Source organism: Corvus kubaryi, unplaced genomic scaffold (assembly GCF_017639235.1).
Source record: "Corvus kubaryi isolate FWS band 111438036 unplaced genomic scaffold, C.kubaryi_AGA036_p1.0 37341, whole genome shotgun sequence".
Classification (NCBI taxonomy): domain Eukaryota; kingdom Metazoa; phylum Chordata; class Aves; order Passeriformes; family Corvidae; genus Corvus; species Corvus kubaryi.
In genome coordinates this window covers 2,279,721-2,287,687 of record NW_024581112.1, presented here as the reverse complement: position 1 = coordinate 2,287,687, position 7,967 = coordinate 2,279,721, and positions in this window count along the sequence as shown.

The following is a 7,967-nucleotide window of genomic DNA, read 5'->3' as shown; positions in this document are numbered from 1 at the left end:
GTTTTAAAAATTGAACTATATCATTAATTCCTGCTAGTCAATATGCAAAGATACAATAGCTGCACTACTCATTGTAAAAAACAATATAGATCACAAACTCTTCTATCCAATCTGGAGATCAGTTTCTGGTCCTAAATATATTTTGTTGTGAAATATTAAATTATTCTAGCTATGGAAACTCTCACCAATTGTCCATTTGATTTTCTTTACTAGAAAAATCAGTTACTACCACCAAACTATTTCGTACAGAAAAAAGAAGCAGCAAAGTCTTCTTTCAGTTCACTTGCTGAGTAAACAGGAATCTGCAATGAAGTCTTACAGTAAAATAAGAAAATAGCCTAAATAAAGCACAGAGCAACCAAATGATGCTTCTGTCTGGCAGGTTTTTGCCAGATAACTGTGAGAAGCTTAGAAACTTTACACTGTTGCATCTCCACTCTTCCCCACTCTTGTATGAAAAACAGAGGGTATGATGATAGTTGAAACCAGGTGTAAATAAATAATTATATAAGCATAAGGGCTCTTCCATAGTGAGTTACTCAGTACTTTTGAACATATTTCCCTTCACAGTGACATAAAAAGAGCCAGTGCTTTCCTCAGCTCGATGCATTTTCATAGATGAAGGTAGTTAGGCCCTAGTCCCTCACTGATGCATGACTGCTGGGCACGCTAAATGAGAGCAGTCTCCTTTTCCCCTGTGCCCTGATCCAAAGATCTTGCTGTCCTTCTGCAGCTGTCGCCTCTGTACTTTGCTGTTTTCTACTACACATGGGTACCAGGCCAAGGAGGCTTTTGGAGAGGACAATGGAGACTATTGGCACTCACAAAGCTGCGATCAAAACATCCGGGTATTGTCCAAACATTTAGAACCTGGCGTGCCACAAAGAACAATTTCTGCTGCCTGCTATTGGGTAGGGGAGCTCTGCTCAGGTGGCCTGTGCTCCCTCTCCCGGTTTTCCTTAGGCACTACTGCTTGCAAACAAGCATTAGCTGGCGTTTCCTTGTTCAGAAAGTGACCACCCAATGCTCTCTGTGACAATGAAAGAAATAATTTTCTATGAATAATCTCAAGCCTGTATTCAAAGTGGCACATTTAAATATGTAAGTATTTATTAAGCCAGAAGTATCATTCGGCATAAAACCTATGATGCATAAAATCTTACATATTTCTTTTTGCTCATGTTTGTTTATATCTTGGAGCAAGGCAAGGCGGCAGTAGCTTCATCCAAGCCTCACATTCCTCTGACATTAGGAAGAACATGTTCAGAAGAGTTGAATGGTTCACTGGTTTACTTATCCCTTTTTCTCCTAGGAAATGCGATGCCACTATGGTTCCAGATACCTTTTTTAATCCAGTTCAGAGATAATGGACATAAGCAGGTAAAAAGATCCTTGCCCCTCTCTGTAATCATCTGCACTAAACTGAACTCACCAGATTGTTCAGTTTCTGTAAAACAAGGTTTGTAAGAAGAAAATCCCTCTACTAAATCAGCTGATTAATGGAGGAATAAAAACCCAAGCTAAAACAAACTCCAAGCTGATAGCACTCCACTATCCTGAAGATCACTTTTTGGTTTTTTACCAAAGAGAATAACCAGTTCTAAGATTCTCTCTCCTTTGCTAATATTCTGACTTTATTCAATCTGTTCATATCTACTAGATTTTACAGAAACTTAGAAACACAACACCCAGAATCTTTAAATTTGTAACTGGCTGATAGCTGGCAAGGGGTGGCCCAAGACATGAGTTGTACCCTAGATTCCAGTGAATAAGCTGTGTACTTGCAAATATACCGCTCCAGTAGGAAAAGGTGCTGTAATTTCTATGAAGTGGAGGTAGGCAGGGAAGAAAGAGCAAAGACAGAGCTAAAAATAGTTGACTGATAATACAAAGCCTCACTCGGGCTTCGCTTAGAAATTGAATATGATCATATGTGAACATATTTTTCTATTAGTGACCTCTGGAACATCTCAGCGCTAAGTGGTGCTGGTGTACAACAAAAGAGGGAGCCTTGTGCTTCTGTAAAATAGGAAGCAAGGCCGTGCTTCCTCTTCATACATCATCAGGCAGTAACAGGATAGAAAGATTGCAACACCTGAGACACAGACATCTGTGCAGGTCTAATAGTTCCTGTCAGAGCTCCCTTAAGACAAACTCAAATTAACTAATTTGAGATTTCTGAATGATGCAACTTCATGCCCAATCTAACACTGAAAAAGAGGCCCTGATGATGGAGCACTAGTCAGTGATGAGGAAACAAGATTGAATATAGACTTAGTCCTCCCCAGCAGAAGGGGTAAGGTCGGGCTGACTGAGATCCAGAGGAACAAAAAAAGTGCACTTTAATTTTAAGATGATTCCAAATTTCTCAGGTGTACACAGCATGGTCTGCCTAGGAGCTGACAGCAACAGGACCTTCATGATCCACTCCTATGCACAACAAAATGTGACAGTGTCAAGTCCCTAAAGTTTGTGGAGTGTTCAAAGCATGGAGCACATAAAGCTGTCAGGTAAGGTTGTGACAAATCATTCAGCTCTCAGCCAGGAAGCTGAGGGGAGCTGGCACTGGAAAGAGACCATGATGGCCTGTGGGAGCTCAACGTGCTTTTCTAAGCTGATACTGAAAGCAACTGCCATGACAATAAGGATTGGGCAGCCAGCTGATATATTTGGCACACATACCTATGCATATCAAGTGTGCTAACAAGGCCCCTTTCTTTTCTGGGATTGCTGAGTGTCAGGACAGACCACGTACAAACACACCCTCTTCTCTATCAGCACCATTAGCAAGGGGAGTCAATAGTTAAAACATCTTGCTACTGACAATCAAAACCCAGAATAAAGTCTGCATTTAAAAAGCCACGAACAACTGGTCTAAGGTGAAGGAAAAGAAAAAAAGGGCTTTGTATACAAATGGTTCATTTTCTTCTGCATCAGTAGATGGTGCTCTTCATTTTCTCTTACAGGCTACTTCTAAGAACAGTGCTTCTGTGCCCGGGGGTGAAATCTCTAAGTGCTTTTTCCAAACACCCTTCTTCATCTCCTTAAATTGCCAGACCTTCTTCCCTTTAAGGTGGCTGGGCAATAACCATATTAGTGCTCAAGGGGTTCAGTCAGGAACTTCAGAATTATCTGTCATGGTAAATAACCAAAGGAGACAAAGAACATGTAGGATTTCTATGCCTTTCTGGAAGGCTACCACTCAGTAAATACTAATGTGATCCTTCTTTTGTAAGTGCTTCTGAAGGCGTCTCACCATCCTTCTGTCCATGGCTGTCCTGGCAAGAATGTACTGAGCAGCAGAGTGACACCACCTCTGACAAGTGCTTGTGGGTGCACAGTGTTTACAGCCACCATATAAATTTGGCACACTGGAGGTGCATGAAAACCACCTTGCACACTTCTGTAACACCACTTCCTCCTATTAGGCTACTCAGAATCCTAAACACTGCAAACAGTCACATTCAGATAAAATTTCCAAGTGCAGAATGAGGGAGGACACATCCTAGGAAAGCAACACAAATACCATCCCATTTTCTGATGCCCAAAACAGAGACATCCATGAACTATCCAGTAGCAAAACCAGCTGTCTTCATCTCCACAGGCAGGCACAAATGCCCTTTCCTTACTCTGGAAATGGAGCATCTGGGCATTTGTTCCACTGCATTCACTGTAACTCAGGCAGGTGATGGAATATCACACGGTCTGTAAAGAGGCATGACAAAAGAGAATCAATTTCTGGGATAATAGGAAGAAAATAACTCCAAATATACATACACATAAATCAAGGAAGCTGGCACACTTACATAAAAGTGCTACAAATGATGCAGTACTGAGCAGAACTCTGTCCTTTCCAAGTCGCCTTTTAAGTCTACAGACTTCTATAAACAGCATTCTTTTTTTTCATGGCTTCCTTCTGAGTCTGGCTGTAGAAGTTGCTCTAAAGGCAATGTGTTGTATGAAATGATGTAAATTTATTAAGAATATTGCAAAATTCAGCTAGCCCAGAACAACAGTGGTAAGACCACAAACCACAAAAAGTGGCACTGACACCGCTGAGGTAGCAATACACTGCAGTACTTGTCCATGAGTTTCCCCATCAGAGGGAAAACAAACTAATAAACAAAATGGGCCAAAAATTTCATCCCTACCCCAAAAAATCCCCAGACCTCAAGGGGGTATCTGTAACCTTTACTGCTGCCTTAATTCCAAAGCACACCTGGTCAGAGGCCTGAGACTGAGTCTTTAAATCTCTGGCACTGTAGGTAACCCACAGCAAACCACACAGAGAGTATTAAGACTTGCTCAAGAATTAGCTCCTCCACAGCTGCTCCCTTTTTAAACCCAGAAAAGCCCCTCTTTTTTTTTTTTTTTTTGTTTTTTGTTTGTTGTTACTCATTGCCATTGTTTAGAGCCTGCTCTGTGTCCTTGGCAGGAGGCAGAGTATTTCCTTACAGTAGGTGAGGAGTAGAAGAATGTAGTTGGAACATGGATCTCTTTCTACAGTGGCAAGATTCAACACTGCCACAGACTTCTTCCACATAAATGGATATGGTTTATATGTCCATTACCTGTTGCCCCTGCCCTTATGTAAGGGCTCAGTTTTGCTCTTGCAGCAGGGCTCCCAAAGATTTCAGGAAGGATGCTATCCAAAAGCTCCACCACATAGCTCAGCACCATCATCTGAGGCTCAGTGCCTCTGGCTACTTTAATGAAGCATGGCTCACATCACAGGGGCCTTTGTTATCTTTCCTCTACTGAAATGATTAGAGTTCTGTTCTGTCTTTCACCCACATATCTTTCTTTATTTGTTACCTGTTTCTTGTCTTAAATCTTGCCTCTCTTTTCCCTGCAGTATTGCCCAGTTGTCCTTTCCAGTATGACTCATGATCCCATTCAACCTTTGATGTAACAGAGTCATCGTGTAACTCGAGTATCCGTAACCTGAGGAATTTCCTGAGAGCAAAGGAATTCAGCTTCAAAATGTGCGGCTGAAAAGCATGCACCGAGACTTTGGAACTCGCTGTCTCAGTCTGCATTCTCATGATTTCTTTCTGAGCTAGAACAGTTGCCTTGAGAAAGCACTGAATATGGCATGAAGATAAATACAGCTTTGGCACTCAGTGCACTCTGCTTTTTCATTTGTTATTCTAATGAAGCGACACAAACCCCAGTATTTTTCTCCTGACAGAAGCCATGTATCTGAGAGCCCAGAAAATCTCTTTCTGTACCTTAAACACGTCTCTAGAAATACCACCCTGCTGTGGTAAACTGAATTATGTATCTTGACCTGATGTTTACTGAACATATATATTGGTTTGTTTTCGCTCCATGTTCTGCTCTCTCTAGATAAGACATGCTTTGAACAGAGAAGGGAAGAGGAAATGGTAACAAAAGATTATAAGAATTTACTGGCACTGGGAAGGCTCTAGCTCCTGCTGCTGAGGGCATGGGACAGGTTCTATTCTTAAAGGTAGAAAGATAAGTACAGAACAGAGCTGACCTGAAAGAAAGGAGCTTGAAAAGCTCTCCAAATTAAATCAGATGTCTGCTGGAAGGATCTAATGCTCTGGCTGCTCAGCTTATCATCATAAGAAAATCTTTGCACAGGACAGATGGATGTATTTACCACTTTAAAATCCACTAATTAAATCTTAGTTAGGGTTAAGCTAGCAGAAAAGTCCTTATGCTTGCCAGAAATCACAGGCATTGGATATAAAGCAACACAGCTATTGATTCCACTCCAGGATAACAAACATCTCCATCTCTGAGCTACAGCAAGGCAGCTATCAATTAATTGGCAGCATCAGTGTGCTGGTGAGGGAAGGGAAGGATATGGCTGATCTGAGCAAAATAACCCTGAAATGAGATAGGATCTCTATGACCACTAAAGAAATCAATTGGCTCTAAGAAATGCTAGTTTCATAGGTGACACCTCGCTATTTGATCCGCATTTACTAAGTTTAAAAGATTTGCCAGCACTCCCCTCCACCTTCTATTAGGAGACATCAGTGACATGCTGCTAAAGGCTCATGCATGCAGCCAAGCCTCTGTTCTTTTTCCTATTAAGGCTGTCAGATCTCACATCTGAGGTAAGACAACCTTGCCCAATTTTCTCCCATCATATGCTTCACTGTCATCAGAGCTTTCCTTTGTGAATCAGTGCAGGAGAGACACTCCAGCTCTCCTCTACAGCTAGGGAAGCAAGACATGTCAGGAAAGACAGTGCTCAAAATGTAGCCTGCCCATAGCAAACTACCAGCTGTTCAGCCCAGGGTGAGTCCCTCACCCACCTCAGGATGCTCAAAGCAGCAGGTGTCACATCAGAAAAGCAGAGACATAAAAGGATGGTACTGTAAGTACTGCCAGCCACACATTAGCGAAATGCCTGATAACAGTGCTCTGCTCCCTCCTTTGTTTCTCCACACCTGAAATTTAACCATCTAAATTATCTATATGACATCTTTAAAAACGCTGGCATCAAAGTGAGAAGTACAGGTAGTATTTCATAGTTACTTTGTCAGGCTCTCTACAGCCACAGGGAAATATTACCAAGTCGATACGTAAGTCATGTTATAAACCACAAGCCTGTTAGGTAGGGTAGAAACTGCCTCACTCCAGGAATTGCGGAAGTACTAGTACAATGCCCTCCTGAAAACCCCCACACGCCTATCTATAAACGCATTAAATCTTCAGATTTCTCTAGTGCCGAATTAGACACGAATTAATGCTCTCAGCAAGCCATTGGAGACCTGAACTTGCAAATACAGTAATGCTCAAGGGAAATGCAGAGCCAAGACTCTGCATATATACCATAGATCTGTTTGCACAAAGAGAAAAAAGCTACTCCAGTGTGTGAAGGAAACTGTGTGTAATTACCGGCACTCAGCAGAAGCCAAGCTGCATTCCTCATTGGGTATCACCCTCCCATCATGCCTTTAAACAACCTCACAGAGCTGCTGCTGGGTAAGGTGTGCATTCTAATTCAAGGTTGGGTGTATGATCTTACTCTGTATGGTGCACAGTATTTATTGATTTCACTTTATGAAGAGTTTTGATACATTTCAAAGACAGACAGTCCTGTAATTATACCAGGTTTTAAAATGCACTTCAGTACAGATTCTTTTTTGTATAGCTCGTATCTGGATTTCATTGCCTAAAATAAGCAGGCACATTAAAAAACCGAACTCCATTATATGATAGCAGGGAAAAAAATTAGCTTCAAGTCACAGCATTAGCGCATGAATCATGCACCCAATTATACATCTAACCAGTGACATAGAAAACTTAGTGAGGCCTCAGAGCTTTTTTCCTCCAAATTGAAGAAAAAATAAGCTATCAACAATTTCTTTAAAAGAACCTCCTCAGCCTCCAGTTATGGAGAAAGAAACTGGGTTTTGGTGTCAGCATTGCATGTTTGTTCAACAACGTTATCAGTGCAAACTTTTGATGTATACTGCAAGTTAACAATGGTTAAAAGAAAACCAGTTATGTATATATGGAGAAAATTCCAGCTTTTCTTTCCATGCCTCAGTTTTGCTATTGCTACTGAGCTGAGCACCACTCCAGGAAAACTAGTGCAAAGCATATCAGAACCTGTCATCTCGGTGTGATCTAGTGACCCTCTGTGAACTGTCCCATGATGTAAAGTCATGATGTGCAAGGTTTCAAATGCAGAATAAAAGCATTCAGTAGGAGAAAGCCACAAACCAGAATGGTCAGCCTTTACCTCATTTTTTTTCTCCTGAAGTGGGTGAAAAACCCAGGCTGTGACTGTTCAGCTAAAATGGATATTTGCTTTCAAAACGGACAGAAAATAATTTCAAAACGGACTCTTCTCTCAATTTTAGCATGGCGCTCTAACTCCTAAAAAATGTTTCACTTCAAGTAAAGGGTACAGCAATATATGAAACCAATGCTTTATCCAGGATGCTTGAATCACAGCAAAGATGAACAGTTTTAAGCAT